Raw genomic sequence first — 25,692 nt, 5'->3', positions numbered from 1 at the left:
AATGAACTGATGGTGCTCAACAAATTATAGCAATGCCAAACCATTTACAGTTATTTAATCTTATTTGCTCAAGATATGAGAACTGTGTGCTATGGATGTTAAAAATGGTACTGGTTCACACAATGTCATCAAAGGGATGATGATGGTGTGATGACCTTGCCAAATTGTTGTTGTAATTGGCTAGCAAATGCCAGTGAATTTTTTATTTAGTTGACAATTTAGACAGTAGTGGGGGAAAGTATTTGTACACTTGCCAAGTTTCTCCTTCAGTCAGGAAAGTGGTGGCAATATTATTTGTAGGTGTTGCTTTTTCTTACCTTCTCCTTGTCATTTTTGGTGTACAAAAGTGGTATGTTGTAGATCTATGTCTTCCTACCTGTGTTGTTGCTCTTCAGTAGAGTTGTTCAGATAGCTACCATTTGCGCACACAGCGTAATAATCACTGCCATCTTCACACAAGGACAAATGATGATGTTCCCTGAATATACTCGCCCTGGGATCTGCGTCCTAATTCTGAATTGCAATGAGAGAGCTATAACATTTAGAAGCTGCTGTGACGAGTTGGGACTATCACATTGAGAGTGTCCCCCCCCTATCCACCAATCATGGCAAATCACACTTTTATGAGCAGGCTGACTCATACTGTGAGTTGCTCTGAGCCATGTGGCCAGGATGTGTGCTGTCTCCATGGCAAGGATAAAATCTAGACAAGCTCAGACTCTGAGCCACTAAAGTTGATGGGCAATTATGTAAAGTGAATGCTGGTTATGGATCTTCATCAAGAAGAATTAATAGACTGCCTCTCCTGGAGAGAAAGATGTGCAGGTGAACAAGTGTATTACCATTCCTCAAATTCCTGTGCACAACTGAAGCTTTGAAAGTGAATACTGATAAGTGACTCAATAACAAAAGTTAGTCTTAACTGTCTGTGCTTTCGTATTCAAAGAGCTGCTTCCCAGGACTCGAATGTTCCCATATCACCTTCCCTAATACAAAATCCTGTTAATACCTAGCACTGGGAGGGATCAGATGAGCTGCTGAGAATGAGTGCTTTGCACAGCAAATGGCACTCAGTGAATTACTTGGAGGCTAATATTTATACAAAATCCATTGCACCACAAAAAAACCATTAAAAAATGTGCTGCTTGCTTCTCCTCTAACTGCCATTCCACCCCTAGACTATGCAACTTTTGAAAACTGGTTATTATACTAATCTGCTTGTAGTATATTAGAATACATTGGGCTGAACCATTCACCTTGTTCGTGTACTGTGATGTCCTGAAAGTTACTTTTTTCTCCATCAGTTAATGAGGAAAGAAACTGAACATGAAGGTTATCAGAGGGGAGAGAAATGAGTGGGGTACAGAGCTCTTGTGCTCGGGATGCTTTCAAGGAGGCCAAATGGTGTTTGTGACTACCCTTTCTTTCATTCTGCAAATCACCTCTTTTCTGATCTGTACTCTGAAGCCTTTCTGAAAACCCCATGATGTCATTGGTCAGGCTCTCCTCTAAGTGCAGAGGGCAGGTGTGCTCTCTACTCTGTGGCTGGCTGCTGTTCATTATTATTATTATTTTAAGTGATAAAGAAAATCACCTTTCTGCACTAATTCCCTTATTTTAAAAAGGTAAAACCTCCCTTAAAAACAAGCATAGCCAGTGTGCTGGTCTCAGGTTCTCAATATCCACTCTCCCCGACTGACTATCTATCTATCTATCTATCTATCTATCTATCTATCTATCTATCTATCTATTAAAATGTATATACTACTTGATTGTGAAACACACACATACACACACACACAGAGAGAGAGAGAGAGAGAGAGAGAGAGAGTTTACAAAAAGATAAGGAAATCAAGGGGGGAACCCACAACTATACTTTAAAACATACAAAAGTTTAAAATACTAAAAAATACAAAAGTTAAAATACTTCCCACACTGCAAAAGAGGCAGAAAGGTGGAAACTTCTTTTGCAGCTGAAGAAAACTTTCAAGAAATTGGAGAACAGGTTTTGACACAGCACTAGTTGTAACTGTTCAAGTCACAAGAGTATGCTCATGTGCTTTCCTCAGAGGGCAATTAGGAGCTTGCAGGGGAGATTTTAATTGGGTTAAACCACACACACCCCACCAGCACCACAGCCCTCAATGGATTAGTCCCCTCCCACAGATCTCCTAACATCCCATTTGCTTTGACCTGATACAGGAGCACCCCACTGTTGCCAAAATAACACTTAATGAAAGAAGCAGCCTTATATCTGCCATCCAAGAAGAAAACATATTGAAATAAAACCTAGGCAACAAATATGGATTAAAACATCGAAACATCTAGAAAAGTTCTTGGTTTTCGTCTATATACATTGGTTGAGGCTGTAGTCTGCAGGACCTAGTGTTAGGATCTTAATATGTACCCAGGGAAAAATTGCACCCTTGCATATGTATATGTTTAAACCCAAACTGATGTCTCAGAGTTGTTAGAGATGTAACTTTTCAGTACTGCTTGCAGGTTTCCTGCATGCATTTGGCTGGCCACTGAGAACAGGACGCTGGACTAGATGGGCCATTGGCCTGATCCAGTGCTGCCTCCATGTGCCCTATGTAGATTAACATAAGTACTTTTGTGTAGGATCACTCCAACCCCAACACCATGTTTTATTGCTGGACTTGCATTGGACAGAAACTGGGAGAATCTAGAAAGGTCTAAGAGTGGAATCTCGCTCCAAGCTATAATACTAATACAGTGGTACCTCGGGTTAAGAACTTAATTTGTGCTGGAGGTCTGTTCTTAACCTGAAACTGTTCTTAACTTGAGGTACCACTTTAGCTAATGGGGCCTCCTGCTGCCGCCGCACCACCAGAGCATGATTTCTGTCCTCATCCTGAAGCAAAGTTCTTAACACAAGGTAATATTTCTGGGTTAGCGGAGTCTGTAACCTGAAGCGTATGTAACCTGAAGCATATGTAACCCGAGGTACTACTGTATATAACCCAATAATGTCCAGACTACTATGCATTCTTTTAGAGAAACCTCAGTCTGTGTTCCTACTCTGGCCAAGAGTACTTATCCTTAGGACAATCCTGAGAGTAGAGATGATTAAGAGTCCACTTATTGTTTTAGAGTGCCCTGGAGTTCCTATTATAAACTTTCAGCCTTTTTTCCCTTGCAGTACATAACTGCTTTGTAAACTCTCCAGCATTATTCTGCATTGCTTTCAATATATTTTTATTACTCTCCATCCATCTTCTCAAGCTGAGCAAGCAATGTTTCTTGACGCTTGGATGGTGACTTTTGAAAAGCTTGACTTACCCCCAGAACCCTGACACCATGAAGAGAATGAGATTGGACTAACGTGAAATAAATTTTGAGACATTATATCGAAAGGAAATGGATGTTTTGTCTCCCGAAGTGATAGGAGGGCAATTTAGAGTGAAAAGATTTGAGGAATGCAATCTGATAAACCGGATAGGAGAAGGAGGCAGAAGGAAGGAGCAAGAGGTGAAAGGAAAGTTCCAAGGAAGGGGATTCTTCATTGCATCATTATTTCATTTATAGACCTTTCCTACCACTGGTACACAAGTATACAGGAAGCTTTTTTCAGTTACAGTACACAGTATGGCAGGGGTGGAGAATCTTAGGCCAGGGACTAAATCTGTCTCCTGCACCACACCCCAGGCCTCTCTATCGGGCCCTTAGAACTCTCTCTAGGTCAAATCCCTCACTGGGCCATGTTTGCATCCAAAATATTTTTGCCTGGCTGGAGTGTGTCCTGGAAATCTGACAATGTATTTTGCTTGTCTAGATGCAGGCTAGGCAGGGTTGGTGTGTGTATAGCAAGGAGCTTAGTGTACAATGGTAAAATTTACATTTGTTGCTTTGCCTCTGGCACTGCCCACCATGTGACCTCCAGAAGGTTGCCTCAGGCTGAAACATTTTCCACATTCCCACAGTATGTCACAGAGGTAACCAAGAAAGAGCCCCAGATGTATACTCATGTATCTTTTGTGGTGTACTCGACACAACCAGCATTTAACTGGCAAGATATGCTTGGCGCAGTGTAACCCTGACCATAGGAAATCTTAGAAAGTGTTATTTCACCTGCAGAATGAAAAACTAAAAATACTCATATGCCGATGCTCATATAACCAATGTGTGGGGGAGGGGCACCGTAGCATAGCTAGGTCTACCATTAGGCAGCATGAACTAGCTTGTCCCTAGTGGCAGACCTAAGGTTGCCATTAGCGGGCATTATTGTTTGTTTGTTTGTTTGTTTGTGTTTGTTTGTTTGTTTGTTTGTTTGTTTGTTTAATATTTTATCACCCTGGGGGTGCCATTGGAATTTTCTTCTTCAGGTACCCAAATGCCTTGAGCTATTTCTGCAATTGAATGCAGTGTTCTTATTTATGATAGATAGATAGATAGATGATAGATAGATAGATGATAGATAGATAGATAGATAGATAGATAGATAGATAGATAGATGATAGATAGATAGATGATAGATAGATAGATAGATAGATAGATAGATAGATAGATAGATAGATGATAGATCCCACTTTTCACCACTGAGTTCTCAAAGCAGCTTGCAACAAGAAAAATATCCAAAATAACAAAATTTTAAATATAAATTAAACTTCAGACGTTTAAAATCTTGGAAATTTTAGAAAGAGCAATGGGAAAATGTTAACACATCCGAGAAGCATTCATTATCCAAGGCCCTCCTGAAATGAAACTGTTTTAACAAGGCATCTGAAGCTCTGCAAGGATGGTGCCTATTTGACAGGAGGAAGTTCCACAGAGTTCGCCCACAACACTGAAGGCATGACTTCATGTTGGCATGAGTCATGCTTTTAAGTCCATGGGGGACCACTAATAGTGCTTCCCCAGACAATCTCAGCAATTGACTTGGGCCATACAGAGTAAGTTGGTCCTTAAGGTATTCTAGACCTAAGTTATTCAGGGCTTTGTGCATTGGTCTAATAACCTTGAACCTAGTGCAGTAGTAAATGGGAAGCCAGTGCAGGGCTTTTTTCTCTCTCTCTTAACACGTGTCATATCTCATGTTGGTGGTCTGTTCTCATTACCAGTCTAGCCACAGCATTCTGCACCAGCTGCAACTCCCAGACCTTTAAAAGCAGCATGCAGCCTTTATGTGTCCAATGGATCTATCCAATACAGCACTTTGAGAGGTTTCCTAAATGAATCAATTTTACTTTCCTTTCTTTTTCTGAACGAAACTGTAATGTATCCATGTGGTTTTTAAAAATCTGAAATCCTCAAATATCAGGCAAATAACAAAGATGCTACACTTACATTAGATGCTGATGAAGGATGGAAAATAAATTACTTTCTGACACCTACAGAAACATACTTCTTAGAAATGCCTGAGACTGCCCACACATTGTATCTGATGCACCTACAGCTGCTTGTTATGTAACTAACTGTCCCCTTTCTTTGGATGTGATAATCTATCAGTTTAAACTTTCAGATCAGAACATAGAATCCATACCTCCCCCACACAGCTTTGAAAAGACAGAAATTCAGTTATTATCAAACATTTCGAAAATTAGCTCTCTGGATTGTGAGTCATGCTGTTCATCTCTTATTACCGTTTGGTGATGTGACTATTCCAGTTTCCTTCATATATGCCTTCACATTTACTACAAAGGTTCACAACTCCCCCTCCTCCCCACCCCCAAATACCCCCACTTTCTTCTGTAATTGAGTTTAGATTAAAAGCGATGCTCCATCTTGGTTGCTTTTGTGTATTACAGTAGGAAGGTGTAGCTGAAGGCCGAGTACAAATGACTGTAACTTTGATTGTTAAGAGTTTCATTGAACTCAGTGGGATTTTAACCAGAGCAGCCATGTCCGTCCAGAACATTCACTTCTGCCTCTGTTTACAGAGGTTGCTACTATGGAAGATGGGTTGGATTCCTCAAAAACTCAGGTAAAACCCTACTAAAGTAGACCTAAGGACCTTTTGCAGATGCTCTAACTACTGAGCTGTAGTTCTCATGCTTAATAGCTCTTGACAGACAAATTAATGGAAGCTATATCTAATTTAAAACTACCTATAAGTTGGTGGTGGGACACGGGTGGCGCTGTGGGTAAAACCTCAGCGCCTAGGGCTTGCCGATCGCATGATCGGCGATTTGAATCCCCGCGGTGGGGTGAGCTCCCGTCTTTCGGTCCCAGCTCCTGCCCACCTAGCAGTTCGAAAGCACCCCTAAGTGCAAGTAGATAAATAGGTACCGCTTTATAGCGGGAAGGTAAACGGCATTTCCGTGTGCTGCGCTGGTGCCGGCTGGCCAGAGTGACCCGGAAGTGTCTCCGGACAGCGCTGGCCCTCGGCCTCTTAAGTGAGATGGGCGCACAACCCTAGAGTCAGACACGACTGGCCCGTACGGGCAGGGGTACCTTTACCTTTTACCTTTTTATAAGTTGGTGGCCATCATTGCAACAACATCTTGTGGACATCTGCAGTAGACAGCATGGTGCTGCTGCACTGCTCATTTGACCTCCCTCTGGCTGTATCACTGCTGCTCACTGGGATGGACAGAGGAGGAGGTAGAGGAAAGATCAGTGCAGTGCAGGCATGCCAGCAGGAGCAGAGATTGGCTCTTCCAGGGCTTTTGCACCATGCTGACTTCCCCTTGTCCCCTCTCTATCCCTATATTCAGCAGCAATGCAGCCGGAGGGAGATCGGGTGCATGGTGCAACTCTATCACATGGTCCACTGCTGGGAGCAATGAATTCTACAAGTTAATTATGAGTTTTGTAAAGGACAGCCCCTTCTGTCCTGTAACTTTGTTCTTTAATTTCCTCACTATTTTTAATATGTATTTTTTAAAAAGACTTAACATTTTGAAATGCTCATTTAGGAGTGCTGATATCCCTATGAGCACTTGGCATGCCTTGCTTCACCACTGCTAAAATTGAATCAGGCCATTTTACCAACAACACTTGGGGCCACTGCAATCCTGTTCATCTATTATGTGCCTTTACCTTGGATGCATCCAATGTGTAACATGGTTCAGCTGGCATGTGCATGAAAAAAACTACAATGCCTATGCCACTTGGCTTACATGTATTTGGGCTTGTTGACAGAATAGTTACAAGATGTCACAGAGCAGGAGGAATGTGGGAGTATTTTGGAGGAAGAAGATTAATAGCTAAATATTTTTGCTAGAATTTGCTTCGGGGTTTACGCTTATGCCGCCAGCCCTGCATTTGTGAAGAATCTGTTGAAATGCTTGTTGCAGTTTCAAAATAGGTAAGAGTTGGTGCAGGGTGGGAACCTAGTGTTGCATTGCATGCTTACGTATACCCCATTTCACCTTCTCCCCCAAAAGCAGAAACATACACTGTTATTTGCTTGAGTTGCAAAAGTTTTCATGTGCTAAATGGTGCTTAATATGGGACCTGAAATTGAAAAGCAAAAAAGGTCTGCAGTACATTTCCCCCCCTTCTTTGTATTCTCCTGTTTCTTGTTCTACAAGTCCTGCAATTTGGGTGGTTTGGTTTTCTCAGGTGTTTGATCAATATGATCTTTGAGTGGATTCTTTCAGATTCAAGGTTAAGCAGGAAAAGGAACCATAACCTAATTCAATTCAGATTAATACCAAATCATAGTGATCTCACAGACCCATGTACCCCCTAGCTTCATCCCTCCTCACCTGTTGCACATTTCTTCCTCCATTTCTGGTTTTTACTAACCATACTTTATCATGCCATTTAAAGTTGGAAACTGTGGTTAGAACCTTGCCTAGAAACTACAGTTTGAAGTGTGTTTGTGGAGTTACCACATACTGCTTGGAAAGCTAGTTAAAGCCATTGGCTAACTTGTAGGCTAGCATAGCAGCTGCCATACTTGGAGGGGAGGAGTGGCCTTCTCACAAGATCTCAGCGGGTATTGCATCTCATGGGGCCTTTGAAGGGAGCTGGCCACCATCCTGCCTAGCCTCCTTCCTCCCTCCTTGTATGGAGTGGCAAATCCAGTGGCCCAAGCAAGGCTGAGCAACATAGTAATACCAGTAAGCCAGGCCTGTTGTCACCAAGGCTGTGTATACCCTGTACTTTTAAAGCACATTCATAGCACATTCTCCACCCTCTCAAATAATTATGGGCACTATGGTTTGTTAAAGGTTGCTTGGAATTGTAACTCTGTGAGGGGTAAACTACAGTGCCTAGAATTCTTTGAGGGAAATATTGTGTTTGAATGTGCCTTATAGTGTGTAGAAACAGCATAAAATTGAGGCTCTTAGGCTGCTTCCCCTGTTTTTTGAACATTCATTCTAATTTGTTTACGCAAAGTTTAAGGGGAGGTTTGATGACGCCAGCTAATTATTGAGGAATCATTCTGTGTTGTTTGCAGGAAGGTTATATGAGACTCAAGCCATTCTCATCCCACACTTTTCCAGTGTGCTTTCCTTATTCAGGAAATTTGGAGAGGATGCAGATTTATGGTGCAAGAATACCAAAACATCTTCTATCATGCAATCTGAATTTGATGGATATGATGGAATCCCAACTAAAATAGAGACAGCCTTATAAATATCAAGCTATTCCACACGAGTTACTTGCCCTATTAGTGGTTCGGAGAACATTTGCATTTGCATCATGGTGAAATAGCCAAAAACCTTGCTTGACACTCACAAGGGAGTGGATAAAAAAGACCTTTTGCGGACTTGATTTCTGATGGGAAAAGGACATACATACACTACTGCTGTTTTATAGCAAATTGATTCCAGGATGGGAGTGAGGATCAAGCTGCTTTCAGATCTTTGCACAGATTAATAAAAAAGATAGTGATCTACTTCCCATTAGGCTGTTTACCAATTTATTTTTTGTCAAAGCTGTTTCCAAGAAATACAGCTTTGTGAAATGGAGATACTAAGCAGCTCTTCGAAACCCAGGATATAACATCACCCTGAATGCTCTGTAGTGAAAAGAAATCAGCAATATTGATGAAATGCTGTCAGACTGAAACTGTTGCTTAAATAGTCCATTTGATGGTGTAGTATTCATAGACCACATATTTGCCTGCATGCTGTAAGAACAGATTTTTAAGATATTCGTTTTCATTATAGATTTCTTCACTATATGTGCTTTATATAAAGAATGTAAGAGGAGCTGTCTCCAGGTGTGTTCTCACACATAATGCAACACACTGGCAAGGGGAAGAAGACAAGTTGTCCTGGAGACAGCTTCCCATAGTGCCTTGCTGAAAAAATGTTCCACTCTTTTTTCTTCTTCTTTCAAATATTCCCCATCAATTTATTATCAAAAGGGAGAGAAATACTCAGGAAAAAGAACGCACTGACCTTTCTTTATCAGTGGCCAATGGATTTTGTTGGGTATCCTTTCTTTCATTCTATAAGTCATCTCTCCAAGTAATCTGCATTCTGCAGCCTCCCAGCTGCCCACCCAGCTTCAGGGCTGGTGCTAAACTTCAGGGAGGACATAGTCATGTCCTGACCAATGGCCTCGCCATAATCCCCCCCCCTTCTGCCATCCTTACTTTTGTTTTAAAATATTCTTTGCTGCTGTGATAGCTGCCTTGAGTCTCGTCAGGTGGGGGAAAGGTGGGGTATAGATATATAGTAGTAGTAGTCACACCTACACTGGAGGCTTCTCTGCCATCTCCCTTGGCACCTGGGCTTTGAGAAAAGGTATCTTCAGAGACAAGGAGGCCAGAAGAATGCCTGTGCTGCTATGGCAGTTTGTCACAGCAGCTAGAAAGACATATATAGATTTCCAAGTTTAAAGTCTTTCTAGCTGCCGTGGCACAGCCAATGCCTCTTCACCTTTCTCAGAATGCCAGGAAATACGAAGGACCCCCATGGTCGTTTCTCAAAGCCCAGACAAGGCAGGGCAGTGGAGGGAGGGAGCCAGCTAGTATAGCTGAGAGTTGGGCCCAGTAGGGAGTGGACAGCAGATCAAGCTGGTAAGGGGCCCTTCTGAGTGCTGAGTCCGTCAGCCGGTGCTCAAGATGTATAAAAAAGAAAAAGAAAAAGTGAAATGATTTTACATTTAGTGGGGTCTTTTTTTAAAGGGGGAGGGAAGGAAGGAAGCAATTCCCTTAAACAACACCAGTGAGCACTCTCAGTAACCAGCCTTGCTATTTAGTTAAATCCTAGGGGAACATGCCTCCTGTAGAGTAGATGTTGTTTTCATATAATGTGATACCACATCTGACCAGGCTTGGTAGAATGCTTATTACACCAAAAAGACACTTCTGCCCTCTATTGCTTCTTGTAGTGTGAAAAATAAATAAATAAATAAATAAATAAATAAATAAATAAATAAATAAATTTTTATTTATATACCACCCTCCCCAGCCGAAGCCGGGCTCAGGGCGGCTAACAACAATAAAAAACCCAACTTGCACTCCAGATTTACGCATCCTTCCAGAGAAGATCCACAAATGTCTGCTTTGTATGTGGAACTATATGATAGAAGAGGAACCGTGGCCCCCTGTATCACTGAGGGTGGTATTCTATGCTTGTCCACTCATACATATGCCCCATTTAGACCGATGGGACTTACTTTAAGCTTTGTGTGCATAGTCAGGTGGTTTTCGATATGTGCCTCTGTGTAGAGAACCTGGCCTCCTCCTCATCATATTTCATTAAGCCCTAACTGCAACACTTAACCACTCACTTGATAACATCTGGGTTGGGAGCCCTCAATTCCTCCCAGGTTGAGCCATGAGAGTTGTCAATTAAGCATTGTCTGGAAATAGATGGGGTGGGAAGAGTCCAACATGCACCAGTTTTCAGCTGTCACTGGTGAATTCAGGCCTCTGTCTCTCATTTTAACCAGACTCATATATGACAATTGCACCTCTCATCTTATAAGGCAAAGCACAATTTTCAAGTAATCTTGTTGAGTGGTTTAGGAGATACAGTGTCTCATGTTCTGTAGTTAAGGTTTTGCAGATTTGTTTAAGGGCAGGCAAAAATCTCCAAGAGGCCACAGCAGAACAAGAACATAACTTATTACAAAACACTTCTTCATAATACCCCCTCCACCCCCCAAACAGCTAGTGTTCGTAGAGATGGGGCAGATTTAGCCGCTGAAGAGCCAAGAAAGATCATAAAGCAATAGGCTGGCTGATTTTCTCTTCTGTATATTTGAAATTAGGTTCTCATTGGTTTGTACTCTATATAGCAGAACAGAACAGAACAGAACCCATGCTGTTAATTTCAGTTTGTATTAATTAAAGCCAGAATTGTCTGGCTTTAATTTGCAATAGGTCCAGGTGTTTCTCTAAAGTTAGCTTTGTCTCTGTTTCTCAAACTCTGGTGTCTTCAAAATGCCATCATTGAACTGTGGGACAGGGAAACAGACAGACAGGCATATAAAGAGCCTCTCTAGCAATGCTACTCCATCCATTCTGTAGCTGTGGTCAGATGGACCTTATACCTGTGTGCTTTGCAGTGCTGCTTCAAAAATCACAAAGTGCCACAAAAGCACAAGGTACCAAAAAAAGAAAAAAGAGCAAGGTCAGTGGTTCTATAAATATTTTGATTAAGACATTTTTGGAATGATTGTGAATTGTTGCACTTCAGGGACCTAAAAGAACACCGACCTCTTTGTGAAAAGAATGTTACCGATAAGCTGATCTGCTCCTTATCAAGTTGGCTGTTAGAGCCATGTTGTCAACCAGACATTTTAACATTACTCAAGCATGATGTCCAATAGTATTTATACCTTACCAAGAACGACTGAAGTTAAACACTGCCACTTCTCAAAACTGAGCATTATGTTCTAATGCCCACAAACAAAGTTTCCATGTTTTAAAATGTCGGAACCATGAAATAAGGTTTGATGTCTGGGTTAGACTTGAAAGCTCTCATAATCCTGTTACTTTTCTACTTTAAGAGAAAGATACGTAATGAATATGTTTTATATACCTTTTAAATATTTCTCTCTCCATTCCTCCTCCTCCGCTTACATTCATTTTGGGCAAGCTAATGATTAATAGTGAGATCCATCCAAGTTGATACTATTTTCACAGTGCTTTTGAACTTTGGTATGAAGCGTTGGTTAATATTTTCCAAAAATGCTACCTTGGAAGTCTGAATAAAACTTGTTCTCACTGCTAGGGAAAACTGTGGTGGGCCAATCTTTTAAGTTGTAAATAATTAAAGTGCCCTCAAATTCACTCACAAATGGCTGAAAGAAGGTGGTAGAAGTAACTCAGAAAGACACCTGCTATTTCATTAGGAAATCCAGGTTCACAAGCCAATGAAAGTGTGGAGACAGTGAAATACACTCCATAATGTGTTAATGCACTATTTTCTCTGGTTCTCCTGGCTCATGAGTTCAAAGAAAATAGAAAAAAGTAAGCAAGATGTTTAACAACAAACAAACAAACAAACAAATTTATTATTTGTAGCCCACCCATCTGGCTGGGTTTCCCCAGGCAGTATGGGCGATTCCCAACAGAACACTAAAAACAGAATAAAACATCAAACATTAAAAGCTTCCATAAACAGGGCTGCCTTCAGATGTCTTCTAAAAGTCAGAAAGCTGTTTATATGCTTGATATCTGGTGGGAGGGCGTTCCACAGGGCAGGCACCACTACCAAGAAGGCCCTCTGCCTGGTTCCCTACAACCTCACAGTGAGGGAACCACCAGAAGGCCCTCAGAGGTGGACCTCTGTGTCCAGGCTGAACAATGGGGGTGGAGACACTCCTTCAGCTTTGCTCTCTGTTGATTCTCCACATCTCCCTCTGAATTTACACGAGTGAAATAGGAAGATGGGCAAGAATTTCTGCTGCTCCAGAGAAGCGGACACGGAGCAATGGATCCAAACTACAAGAAAGAAGATTCCACCTAAACATTAGGAAGAACTTCCTGACAGTAAGAGCTGTTCGACAGTGGAATTTGCTGCCAAGGAGTGTGGTGGAGTCTCCTACTTTGGAGGTCTTTAAGCAGAGGCTTGACAACCATATGTCAGGAGTGCTCTGATGGTGTTTCCTGCTTGGCAGGGGGTTGGACTCGATGGCCCTTGTGGTCTCTTCCAACTCTATGATTCTATGATTCTATGAATACAACTATGAACATAGTGTTACAGGGGTTTTTTTTTGCCAGGAGGAAATAATCCACTAAACTCCTGAGTGCTAGATCCTCTCCAGAATTCCTTTATTTAGTAAAACATCAGACTGAATCAAAGTACCAAACAAGCCAGCCCAGCCTGGCATAACTAGCTGGGTGTGACTCATAGGAGGGACACACTCAGGGCCATCTTTGCCCAGGGGTGCAAGGGGTGTGGGACATGCTAACAACAGCCATGGATACACTCATCGGATTGTGGCTCGTAGGGGGCCCAGCTCCTTCACTGAAAATTTCAAAGGGGGGGGGGTCCAACCTCCACAGCCCCACAGAGATGGCACCCCTGTATGGAGCCTACATACTGTGAGCATGTCTGTGAGCAGGCTTGAAAATGCAGTTTGTTTTCAGTGGGGTTTACCTCTGGGCATCCAGTATTTATCCTGAATGCTGAACAGTGTGGCATTAAAGAAATCTGGTGGTGAATAAAACATATAAAGGTAAGTGTGTGTCTTCAGAAGTGAAGAACACTCTCCTTATTCTTTGTGGAACAGTCTTTTTACATCATGGTCCCAAGGTTACAACCTTTCCGCCGCAACAAAAGCTTGCCAATATCCATCCTACCCAGGCCTTTGGGAAACTTGGATGGATTTGCTAAGATGCTGGGCTTTCTCCTTTGCGGTATTTAATTGCTTAAATTATTTTACGCATGATTGTATTGATTAAATTGCTCTTAGCTGTGAAGGCATTATTGAGCAAAACACCACAACCAAACTGGTATATAAATATTTGAGAAAGAATAGCATGCTTAATAAATTGTTGCACAGACTTCAGTTGACACATGGGCACAATCCTCTGGGAAGCTATGTTGTGAAAGCCCTGGCACTGAAATGCTTAGGAACCACTCAAGAGGACTGTCTATTACTGAAGCAAGCTATGCAGGCCTAACCCTGTCAGCTTGAATGAAGGTCCCCTTGGAGGCCATATTTAAGCCACTGTGAAATCCCTGGAGGGAAATGCAGGGTACCTCTTAAATAATAAGCTCTTACCATTCATTTAACTGGAACTTACACAGCAAAGCTTCCCGGAGAGCTTTACCCATGATGCTTCTTCACAAGACTTTTAAAAAGTATAATGTCTGTGAGCTAGAAATGACGTATTACATACAATAGTTCTCACTTTCACAGTGGGCGTTGGGGAAACTTAAGAGTGGGTCAGCTTTCTTGAGCGACCCACATCTTCTTGGGCATATTATATATGCAGGACTCTAGGAATTAACAAAGCTATCAGATATTTCTATGCCTGGCACTGACTTTCATTGCTGAAACAACTTATGAAATTCTGTAGCAATGCACAGCTGTGGCACTGCAGCAAATGAACTGAATATGCTATACAGTGGTATCTCAGTCTACAAACAGTCCTGTTAACAAACTATTCGGTGAACAAACTCCACAAAACCGGAAGTAGGTGTTCCGGTTAGCGAACTTTGCCCCAGAAGCCGAACGGTAGAAGGGCTCTGGCGGCAGAAGGACTCAGTAGGGAAAGCGCACCTCGGTTTAAGAACACTTTGGTTTAAGAATGGACTTCTGGAATGAATTAAGTTCGTAAACTGAGGTACCACTGTATTTGAAATGCAAACATGGACAGAATCTTAAATAGGTGAAGACAGCTCATCTACCTGCTTTAGCCCTAATCTGGACAATGGGACCCAGTTTTTTTTTTGTGTGTGTGTGTTTTAAGAAAAAAAATGTTTATGCCTCTCTTTCCCCTTTTTAAAATCTCTCTACCGCGCCAGTGGCGTAGCGTGGGGGGTGCCAGGGGTTCCGGCCGCACCGGGCGCAACATTGGGGGAGGGCGCGTTTGGCCGGCCCTTCGCAAGACAAAAGTCCATAGGGAAATCTCCGGGACAGCGGGGAAGCGCAGCGCGTCTTCCCCACTGTCCTCGGACCTCCTCCGAAGCCTGGCAGTGGAGCAGAGAGACCTCCTCCCGCCACCAGGCTTCGGAAGGATGCTCCAAAGGCTGGCGGCGGGAGGAGGGCTCTCCGCCCCACCGCCAGGCTTCGGAAGGCTGCTCCGAAGCCTGGCGGTGGGAGGAGGGCTCTCCGCCCCACCGCCAGCCTTCGGAAGGCTGCTCCGAAGCCTGGTGGCGGGAGGAGGGCTCTCCGCCCCACCACCAGCCTTCGGAAGGCTGCTCCGAAGCCTGTCGGTGGGGCGGAGAGACCTTCTCCCCACGCCAGCCTTCAGATGGCTGTCCTGAAGACTTGTGGTGGGAGCAGTGGCGTAGCGTGGGGGGTGCAGGGGGGGCCTGCCGCACCTGGCGCAACATCTGGGGGGGCACGGAAGAGACTCGAGTGCTAAAATCCACGGGTTAGGGGGCGCAAATTACTTGCCTTGCCCCGGGTGCTAAGAACCCACGCTACGCCACTGTACCGCGCACAAATCATTAAATCAGTGACATACTGGCTTGACAGACTTTCCTTATGCCAAAGGAACCTTGGGATTTGTGCACCGTACATACTAATACACTTGCATGGAGCAGATTAAGAGATCTCTTACAGCTTTATTAGCATTTGTACTAAACTATTATCTTTGTGGGGAAACAATGACAGTTTAATTAGCATAGATAGAACTGGCACATATAGTAAGGCACTGGATTTTAATGTGAACTACCTTTCCAAAACATGCCGAATTTGCACTTCTCCAAATTTTGAAATACAGTTCTCCCTATCCCCACCCCGCTGCCCAAGTAATGTGTACCAAAACAACCGTGTACAGTAGGGGAACATATGCTTAAAAAATGCTTGTGTTGGTGAAAATAACATTAAAACGCATTATATTGAGGGGAAATACATTTGCAAAGTTGTGTATATTAGGCAAAATTGCATACAGAAATACGTTAACTTAAAACGCACGTGAATTTTCATGAGGGCTTTTTTAATTAAAAAAAATCAGACCAATGGAAAAGTGTGGAGAACTGATCTCTGTGAAATATGAAAAACTGAGAGAAACAAAAAATGACAGATTTGCCCACCCCTGTTTGTAGCATAGATGTACTTTGCCCCTCTTCTTCCTTCTCCCCTTCAATGCCTTCCCCCTTTCTCATTTTTTAAGGGAAATGTTGTAGTGCCATTGTTGCAATCCAGTTTAAGGGCTCATCCAAACTTACCTTTTTGCCCCAAGCTTTCTAGGCACAGGTCTGTATTTTAAAGCTATATACATGCTCCCCACCCCAGCACTTTCCCCATAAAAGCTTGCTCTTTAACACTGAATTGGAACAAATGGCAATTTGGGGTTTCTGCAAATTGCTGTTAGCTCCAATTCAACAGTAAATAGTGGGTTTTCATGGGGAAAGTGCTGGGGAAAAGGGAAAAAAAACCTGCATAGAGCTTTAAACTGCAGACCTGTGCTTAGAAACACAGCACAAAAGGAAGTCTGGCTGAGCCCTAATTCAGACCGCTTTAGACTCACCCACTGAAAACCAATGGCTTATGGTTATATTATACAGAGGCTCATGACCCACTGGTTAGGCTGGCAATACAATCACCTTATATGGCCAAACTATTTCTTCTCAGATAACTAAATGCACCAGGAACTCTATTACCAGTTGACACACAGAGAACAGGGCTTCCTCTGTGAAACCGCACACATGCAAAGGAGGCATACTGGAGAAAGGTGCCATTATATGAAGGGGAGTAAATTTCCCTCTCGTCCATATTACCATAGTTTTCATGTAGAGATGTGTTTATTTTAGGTACTCCCATATCAAAGCAGTGGTTTGCATCAAAACTTACCACCTCAGAGAGATGGCTAGTTTCCTTTGAAATTACACATCACCTCAAGGGGCTTCAATATGTAAACAAAACCACGAGCCATATTTAGAATAGGAGAAACAAGCTATAAGGATGTGTAGTTCACTGTCACTTTCAGACATTTGATTCCTTTCTCTGACTTGTATGTAGCTAATGACTTGTCATTTCTGTCACACTCAAAATTCTAGTAAAATGTGGAGGGGGCAGAGATTCTTATCCAGTTAGTAACCATAGTTTATCCTACCAGTACATGCACAATTGGGACGCGGGTGGCGCTGTGGGTAAAAGCCTCCGCGCCTAGGGCTTGCCGATCGAAAGGTCGGCGGTTCGAATCCCCACGGCGGGGTGCGCTCCCGCTGCTCGGTCCCAGCGCCTGCCAACCTAGCAGTTCGAAAGCACCCCCGGGTGCAAGTAGATAAATAGGTACCGCTTACCAGCGGGAAGGTAAACGGCGTTCCGTGTGCTGCGCTGGCTTGCCAGATGCAGCTTTGTCACGCTGGCCACGTGACCCGGAAGTGTCTCCGGACAGCGCTGGCCCCCGGCCTATAGATGTGAGATGGGCGCACAAACCCCAGAGTCTGTCAAGACTGGCCCGTTCGGGCAGGGGTACCTTTACCTTTACCTTTACATGCACAATTAACACCAAATTCTTAATTCACAATTTTCACCTTTTGCTATCAAATTACAACTTGATCACAGTGTCAGGAAAAAAGCTCATAAAAATACCTCCTAGAACAGAGGTTCCCAACTGTGGTCCATGAGCTTCATGCTGGTAGCCAATGACCTAAGCCTGGGCTTTAAGCAATATATTGTTTCAGTCATGTTTAGCAAACAATCAGAATTTCCCTTGTCTCTTTCATCATCTTTTACCCAGCCCTAGCTGCAGTAGCCACAGAAGGCAGGTAGCTGGCATACACATCAGGATTTATGTCTATTCCCGCAATTTCTCTCATTTGGAGTTGGTTGCTTGTGAGCCAAGGGCCCTGATTTGAAAGTGGCTGATCTCTAGGCTCTTTTTGCCTTTGCAGGTCAGAACAGACACAGTACAGAGTATCTACTAGATTAGGTCCTGGCCTCATACCCTGATGTTCCAAGGAGGACCAAGGTTCCTGACACTATGTGTAAACAAGATTTTCCTTCAGTGGGGAATCAGGACTCACCAACAGCTCTTTCCCAGCTCCTCTCTGAACATTCTGTTTTATGTTGAATGCTTTTCCCTAGCCCAACTGAATTTGTCCCAACCATTCATGCATATAAATCCACAGATTAAAAAATTTAAAAATGCCCAAGGTGAGTTCACTTGCCATGATAACAAGTCTATCCCTTCGTATTTGTTCATGGGTCTCTTTGGAAAGCTATCCTAGAAATCTTAAAATGGAACACTAACCTAGTACTCAACTCTCATTGGCGAGGTATGCATGGAATATAATAAAACATGAGACACTTGGTTAGGATTATTGACTTCACTGCAGCGATGACAAGACAGATCAGCTCCCCTAGTAAATCCCTAGTTTGTAAACAAGATTCACAACCAGTGAAGGATCCCTTTCCTCTAAAATCATTTTGACATGTTAGCTTTTGCAATCTAAAAAATTAAAATGTGGGTTTATCTTAAGTAGTTTGAGGTATTATGCATGATGAGCATTATAAAAAGAGACTAATTTTCCACAATGCCAATCTACAGCCATCATTTTACACCTTGTATTTTACTAATTGCAACTCCATGTTGTGTATGTCATTATGTGTTCAAAACTAAATATTGATCAGCCCTCTTAAATTGAGAATAACAGCATAAATCCAAGATTCAAATTCAAAATCTAGAAGCTCTATTAACAATACATTTCCTGGAATTTTTGTAAAATTGCATTAGAAAGAATGGCCAGGGAGTAGAATTGCAGAGAATAGTTCAACAATGGTCATGTGATACTAAGAGCCAGTATAGTTTCACCAGGCTCCATAAAACTACTGTCTGTCCTGAACAGCACTTCCTGCCACCCAGGCTAGCAGTGAGGCTGCTGTGTACTTGCCTTTTCAGTACAGTTCTCCAAAACGGCAGCCATTTTGTATGTGTCAGGTAAAGCATCATTAAGTTGTCTTAAATGACTACGATTTATTCTTTTAGAATCAGGCAGGACCTTAACATAGCAGAGAAAAGTCTTATGCCAGGCTTCCTCAAACTTGGCCCTCCAGATGTTTTGAGACTACAGTTCCCATCATCCCTGCCCACTGGTCCTGCTAGCTAGGGATCATGGGAGTTGTAGGCCAAAAACATCTGGAGGGCCGAGTCTGAGGAAGCCTGACTTATGCCTTGAGTTAAGTACTTAATTCGTTCCGGAAGTCCGTACTTATCCTGAAACTGTTCTTAACCTGAAGGCCACTTTAGCTAATGAGGCCTCCTGCTGCTGCCGCACCACCAGAGCACAATTTCTGTTCTCATCCTGAAGCAAAGTTCTTAACCTGAAGCACTATTTCTGGGTTAGCGGAGTCTGTAACCTGAAGCGTATGTAACCTGAAGCGTATGTAACCCGAGGTACCACTGTAATTCAGGCTCAGCTTTAGCCTCTGCTTTTGTGTGAATGAGGTTAAGGACCACAACCCTTAGAATTTAATTGATATCAGGGCTGTCCTCCCAATTGTCAACATCCTCATGGATGCATGAGTGAGAAGTCATCCACAGTACATTATTCTTGGCTCTGCTTATCTTCAAGACCTCCTCTTACAGTACTTCCCCCTACTTGCATTCTTAAAATGTTTGTGAAGATTCAGTCTGGTCTTTGCAGCAGGTGAACAGACCAACAAGACTGAGACATGCCATCTCAAGTTGTTTGTGGCTGTTTGCACATTACCACATACATCTTTCTCTAGTTTCAGGTTAAGCAGCAGAGCCTTTTATCAGGGAAATGGCATGGAAACATGAGAGGAACTTAATTTTTAAAGCCATTGATTGATACTTGCTTGACAACTGTAAACCACTGTTACAAAGACGTTGAAAACACAATCTCTTTGAAATTGCTACAAAAATCTAGAATACAAATGTGCATTCATGAACTGCCCATTTGGAATTCAGATAAATAAATGAAAGTACAGTATGGGGAACCACCATAAACTAAGCTCAGACTGCATTATCTGAACCACCTTTTTTTGCATGGACCTAGTTTTTAGTTTGGATTAGGAGGGCAAAAATTCTGCAACTCAGTGAATGTTGTTCAGGCATGGTCAAACACTTAAGGGGCTGAGCCAGTTGCCTGCTGCATCCTCCCCACCCTTTTCTGCCAGTGGGAGGTCCCCCTCCCCTTTGGCAGCTCTCCCATGAACAGATTAGCTGTGCTTGCCACATAGCACACACCAGGAACCAACTGGATCGGCCTTTAACTTTCTTCCCAGTTTGGATATTCAATTACCCTCAAGAATAATTATAGCAATCCTATATCTAGAAGGGTAATTTTATTTCCTGTAATTGCTACTTCACTAGGATTTGCTTTTCTGGCATTTGTTGTGTAGCGATGCCAGTTGCATGCAAGGGCAGATAGTTATATCAAAAAGCAATGTGATTTGCAGTGCTTCCATATATATATATATATATATATATATATATATATATATATATATTCATAGAAGCTGTTCTAATTTTTCTATTAATTTCACATGTCCCAATTTCCCCAGGGTAGGAGTATAATAGCACAAGAATGTGTTTTGAAAAGTGCACCCGCCTGTAACCCTTCTGCGGGTATTGAAAGGTACTGCCAATTTTACTGAAGTGGAATTTGGACGCTTCTTGCATGGGGCAAATAGCAACTGGAAGCAATAACATGCAATCATGCACGATGTGAGGATAAAAGCATCTGTCTGGACTGGAGACAAGCTGTGTGGAATGTCTGCCACTCTTGTCCTCAAAGTGAGGAGTGATAGACATGATTGTCATTATGAGTAAAGCTCCAAGCAGAGAGACCGACAGCATGAGTTCATGGAACAAGCTAACATCCATGCCTCTCTGTTTAAATGTAGACTAGCAACTATAGCAAATGGTGATTTTAAACATAGCTGACTATAACTGAAGCCTGGCTTGTGAACACATGCCAGATCTTGAGACTCTGCAACTTGTGGGGTGAACATGCAGCAATAATGTTTGGGTTACCCAGGCCAAACCAATATAATATGGTCTCCGGGTGGGAATGTCACTGCCAATTCCTGTGGCTATTCAGGGCTAATATGGAGAAGAAGAGAGGTCGAAGAAATCACGTGGTTCCTTAGAAATTTCCTCAAGCTTTCTTATCTACCATTTTTTAGTTATGCAGAAACAGAAGTCTATGGTAGTTGCCATCCTCTTTACTTCATTTAATACATTCACTCCTGCAAGAAAATACATGTCCATTATGGGTCTTAGCTTCCACAGAGTGGAAATAGTGCAAATAGAAGGTAATGAAATTATTTTGTCTTGCTTAGCCCTGGCTAACTTTGAGAAGGGGTTTGTATGTGTACATGTGTGAAATGCTGTGTACCAAATCAGGCCCAGAAAATATTCAGGCATAGAATCATAGAATCATAGAATCATAGAATCATAGAGTTGGAAGAGACCACAAGGGCCATCGAGTCCAACCCCCTGCCAAGCAGGAAACACCATCAGAGCACTCCTGACATATGGTTGTCAAGCCTCTGCTTAAAGACCTCCAAAGTAGGAGACTCCACCACACTCCTTGGCAGCAAATTCCACTGTCGAACAGCTCTTACTGTCAGGAAGTTCTTCCTAATGTTTAGGTGGAATCTTCTTTCTTGTAGTTTGGATCCATTGCTCCGTGTCCGCTTCTCCGGAGCAGCAGAAAACAACCTTTCTCCCTCCTCTATGTGACATCCTTTTATATATTTGAACATGGCTATCATATCACCCCTTAACCTCCTCTTCTCCAGGCTAAACATGCCCAGCTCCCTTAGCCGTTCCTCATAAGGCATCATTTCCAGGCCTTTGACCATTTTGGTTGCCCTCCTCTGGACACGTTCCAGTTTGTCAGTGTCCTTCTTGAATTGTGGTGCCCAGAACTGGACACAGTACTCCAGGTGTGGTCTGACCAGAGCAGAATACAGTGGCACTATTACTTCCCTTGATCTAGATGCTATACTCCTATTGATGCAGCCCAGAATTGCATTGGCTTTTTTAGCTGCCGCGTCACACTGTTGGCTCATGTCAAGTTTGTGGTCAACCAAGACTCCTAGATCCTTTTCACATGTACTGCTCTCAAGCCAGGTGTCACCCATCTTGTATTTGTGCCTCTCATTTTTTTTGCCCAAGTGTAATACTTTACATTTCTCCCTGTTAAAATTCATCTTGTTTATTTTTGCCCAGTTCTCTAATCTGTCAAGGTCGTTTTGAAGTGTGATCCTGTCCTCTGGGGTGTTAGCCACCCCTCCCAGTTTGGTGTCATCTGCAAATTTGATCAGGATGCCCTTGAGTCCATCATCCAAGTCGTTGATAAAGATGTTGAATAAGACCGGGCCCAAGACAGAACCCTGTGGCACCCCACTAGTCACTCTTCTCCAGGATGAAGAGGAACCATTGATGAGCACCCTTTGGGTTCGGTCAGTCAGCCAGTTACAAATCCACTGAGTGGTAGCATAGTCAAGACCGCATTTTACCAGCTTCTTTACAAGAATATCATGGGGCACCTTGTCAAATGCCTTGCTGAAATCAAGGTAGGCTACATCCACTGCGTTCCCTTCATCTACCAGGCTTGTAATTCTGTCAAAAAACGAGATCAGGTTAGTCTGACATGACTTATTTTTCAGAAATCCATGCTGACTTTTGGTGAGCACAGCATTCCTTTCCAGGTGCTCACAGACTGTTTGCTTAATGATCTGCTCCAGAATCTTCCCTGGTATTGATGTCAGACTGACTGGGCGGTAATTATTTGGGTCCTCTCTTTTCCCCTTTTTGAAAATAGGGACAATATTTGCCCTCCTCCAGTCTGCCGGGACTTCGCCTGTTCTCCAGGAATTCTCAAAGATGACTGCCAGTGGTTCTGAGATCACATCTGCCAGTTCTTTTAATACTCTTGGATGCAGTTCATCTGGCCCTGGAGACTTGAATACATCTAAACTAGCCAAATATTCTTGTACTATCTCCTTAGTTATTCTGGGCTGTGTTTCCTTTGCTGAATCATTTGCTCCAAATTCTTCAGGTCGGGCATTGTTTTCTTTATCGGAGAAGACTGAGGCAAAGAAGGCATTGAGTAGTTCAGCCCTTTCTGTGTCCCCTGTTTGCATTTCACCATCTTCTCCTCTGAGTGACCCCATTGTTTCTTTGTTCTTCCTTTTGCTACGAACATACCCATAAAAGCCTTTTTTGTTGCTTTTAACCTCTCTAGCAAGCCTGAGTTCATTCTGTGCTTTAGCTTTTCTGACTTTGTGTCTACACGTGCTGGCTATTTGTTTGAATTCCTCTTTGGTGGTTTCCCCCCTTTTCCATTTTTTGTACACATCCTTTTTTAATCTTAATTCAGTTAAAAGTTCTTTAGATAGCCACCCTGGCTTCTTTAGGCACCTTCCATGTTTCCGTCTCATTGGTATTGCCTGACGTTGTGCTTGTAGTATCTCCCTCTTAACAAACTCCCAGCCATCATGAACTCCCTTTCCTTTTAGTATTGTTGTCCATGGGATCTCACCCAGCACTTCCCTAAGTTTTATGAAGTCGGCTTTCTTAAAGTCAAGAAATTGAGTCCTAGTATGCTTGGCTGCTCCTTTCCGCTGTATAGTAAACTTCAGAAGAGCATGATCACTCGCGCCTAATGATCCTTCCACTTCTACCCCACTAACCAGGTCATCAACATTGGTTAGGACCAGATCTAAAATGGCTGTTCCTCTTGTTGCTTCTCCCACTTTCTGGACAATGAAGTTGTCTGCAAGGCCAGTGAGGAATCTGTTTGACCTTATGCTCTTGGCTGAGTTTGACGTCCAACAAATATCCGGGTAATTGAAGTCCCCCATTACTACTATCTCCCTTCCTTTTGCATGCTTGGCCATCTGTTCCAGGAAGGCATCATCTATGTCCTCCGTTTGGCTTGGGGATCTATAGTAAACTCCCACAATGAGGTCTCTGTTATTCTTCTCTCCCTTAATTTTGACCCAAATGCTCTCACTTTGGCTTTGAGGATCTTTGAGGAGCCTTTTTGTGTGTGGTTTGCTTTCCCTGTCTCTCTGCAGCATGGTTTCCTTTTTATGACACTGTGGATTTCTGAATAGGCCATCATGAGCAGAACCTACAGTTCTGTGCACTGTAGCTCACAACCCAAATTGATAAGATTGGCAAAGTGTGAAAAATTATAGTTACTGCGCATGGTAAATGTAGAGGTGATTCCAAAAAATGGTGGAGGAAATAAAGCAGAAGTTAGAGTAATGCCCTGCCCTGCATATTTTACAAACAACTCAGAATTTTGATAGAATAATGGCTAACAAGTACCTTCAATGATGCAGAATCGCAGCCTCCCTGAATAGGAAGGGATCTATATTGTTGCAATGTGTTTTATGTGGGGCTGCCTCTGAAGATGGTTCAGAAACTTCAGCAGGTGCAGAAGTTGATAATGCCTTGTCTTGCCTCACTAGTGGGACTGGATGGGAGCCAATAAACTGAAGCTCCCAATAAACTGAAGTTAGTGTGTGGTTCCCTAGACTGGATGGATGGGAGGTTGCCTGCTCTTGATGGAGTTACACTCCCACTGAAGGAGTGTACACACAGCTTCTGGATCCATTGCTATTCACTGAGGCTCAGGTGGCCTCGGTGGCATGGAATGCCTTCTATCAGCTTCAGCTAGTGGCCCCAACTGTGTTCCTTTCTGGACAGCGATAGCCTAACTACAAGATATTGAGTGTATGGTGGCTCCATAACTTTGTACAATTCTGTTTAAGGTTAGTACAAACCACTGAGAGGCGAATAGGGATTTGCAGTACCATCTCTCTATTTGCTGTACACTTTACAGTCGAGGAGTTCCTAAACTAATTGCAGTGAAGTGGTATTTGTAAGTGATGCAAAGTAATTACATGTCAGTAATAAATTGTAGAAATTGCTATGTGCGCATCTGCCAACAGCTTTTGAGTCAGCAGCAAAATCAGCAAATTGGTACTAAAAAAGAGACCATACTGGTCAGTGCCCATGGGCCATGGTTCAGGAAAGAGAATTTGAGTCATAGTAGCTGGCAGTGTTCTCTGTCTGGAGCTCCCGAGGCTCTTAAAATCAGCTAGCCCCTCCCCTCCCAAAATACTTGATTATTTGCTGCTAATAATAATTATCCCACATTAGAAAATCAAGCAATTGGAATAAGGCCCAAGAAAAGCAAAACACCAAGACTTCATCCTAAGAGATTGCTACATGCAACTCCAGTCTCTGAGCAGCAAGAGACTCAGGAGGTTCCTGCACTTTCCCAGGGTTCAGTTTCCTAGGAATGAGGGTCAATGGAGACCATGGTGTTCTTAGGATATATGGTTTTAACTACACATATACAAGCTGAGCACAGGGTGAGGAAGCTCACACCCCAACAGATCTTGCTTCCCTATTAGGTTCCAGCTGAGCCCCAAGTCCCGAACAGAAAGGACAAGCTCATAAGAACAACATGCATAGGAATCTGATGCATGTTTACTCAGAAGTAAGCCCTATTGTGTTCAGTGAGACTTGCTCCCAAGTAACTGTACATATATCATTGACCTTAAGGAAGTTCATGGATGGAAAGGGTCCCTTCCCCAACAGAGACTCTGTGAAAATCTTTCTGGATGGTTGGGAGACCTCCTGGACAATGTGGGGTGCTGCATATTAACTTCCATGAACTTCTTCACTCCTTCAAGCCT

The 25,692-nt window shown here is 42.9% G+C and overlaps 1 long non-coding RNA gene across 3 annotated transcripts in view; it reads right to left on the bottom strand.

Moving 5' to 3' along the window:
* Window positions 1–21,218, bottom strand: part of LOC309540787 — a 76,925-nt gene extending 55,707 nt beyond the window's left edge. For all 3 annotated transcript variants that reach the window (XR_014223491.1, XR_014223492.1, XR_014223493.1), the window contains exons 1-2: window positions 21,144–21,218; window positions 17,593–17,661 (exon numbers count right to left, since the gene is read on the bottom strand). This is a non-coding gene — a long non-coding RNA (uncharacterized lncRNA). The remainder of the gene's footprint in view (window positions 1–17,592; window positions 17,662–21,143) is intronic.
* Window positions 21,219–25,692: the final 4,474 nt, after the last annotated feature.

This window comes from Podarcis vaucheri (genome assembly GCF_965113315.1).
Source record: "Podarcis vaucheri genome assembly, chromosome: 9".
Classification (NCBI taxonomy): Eukaryota; Metazoa; Chordata; class Lepidosauria; order Squamata; family Lacertidae; genus Podarcis; species Podarcis vaucheri.
The sequence above is the reverse complement of the archived record's forward strand: the minus strand, read 5'-3'. Positions and strand labels throughout refer to the sequence as shown.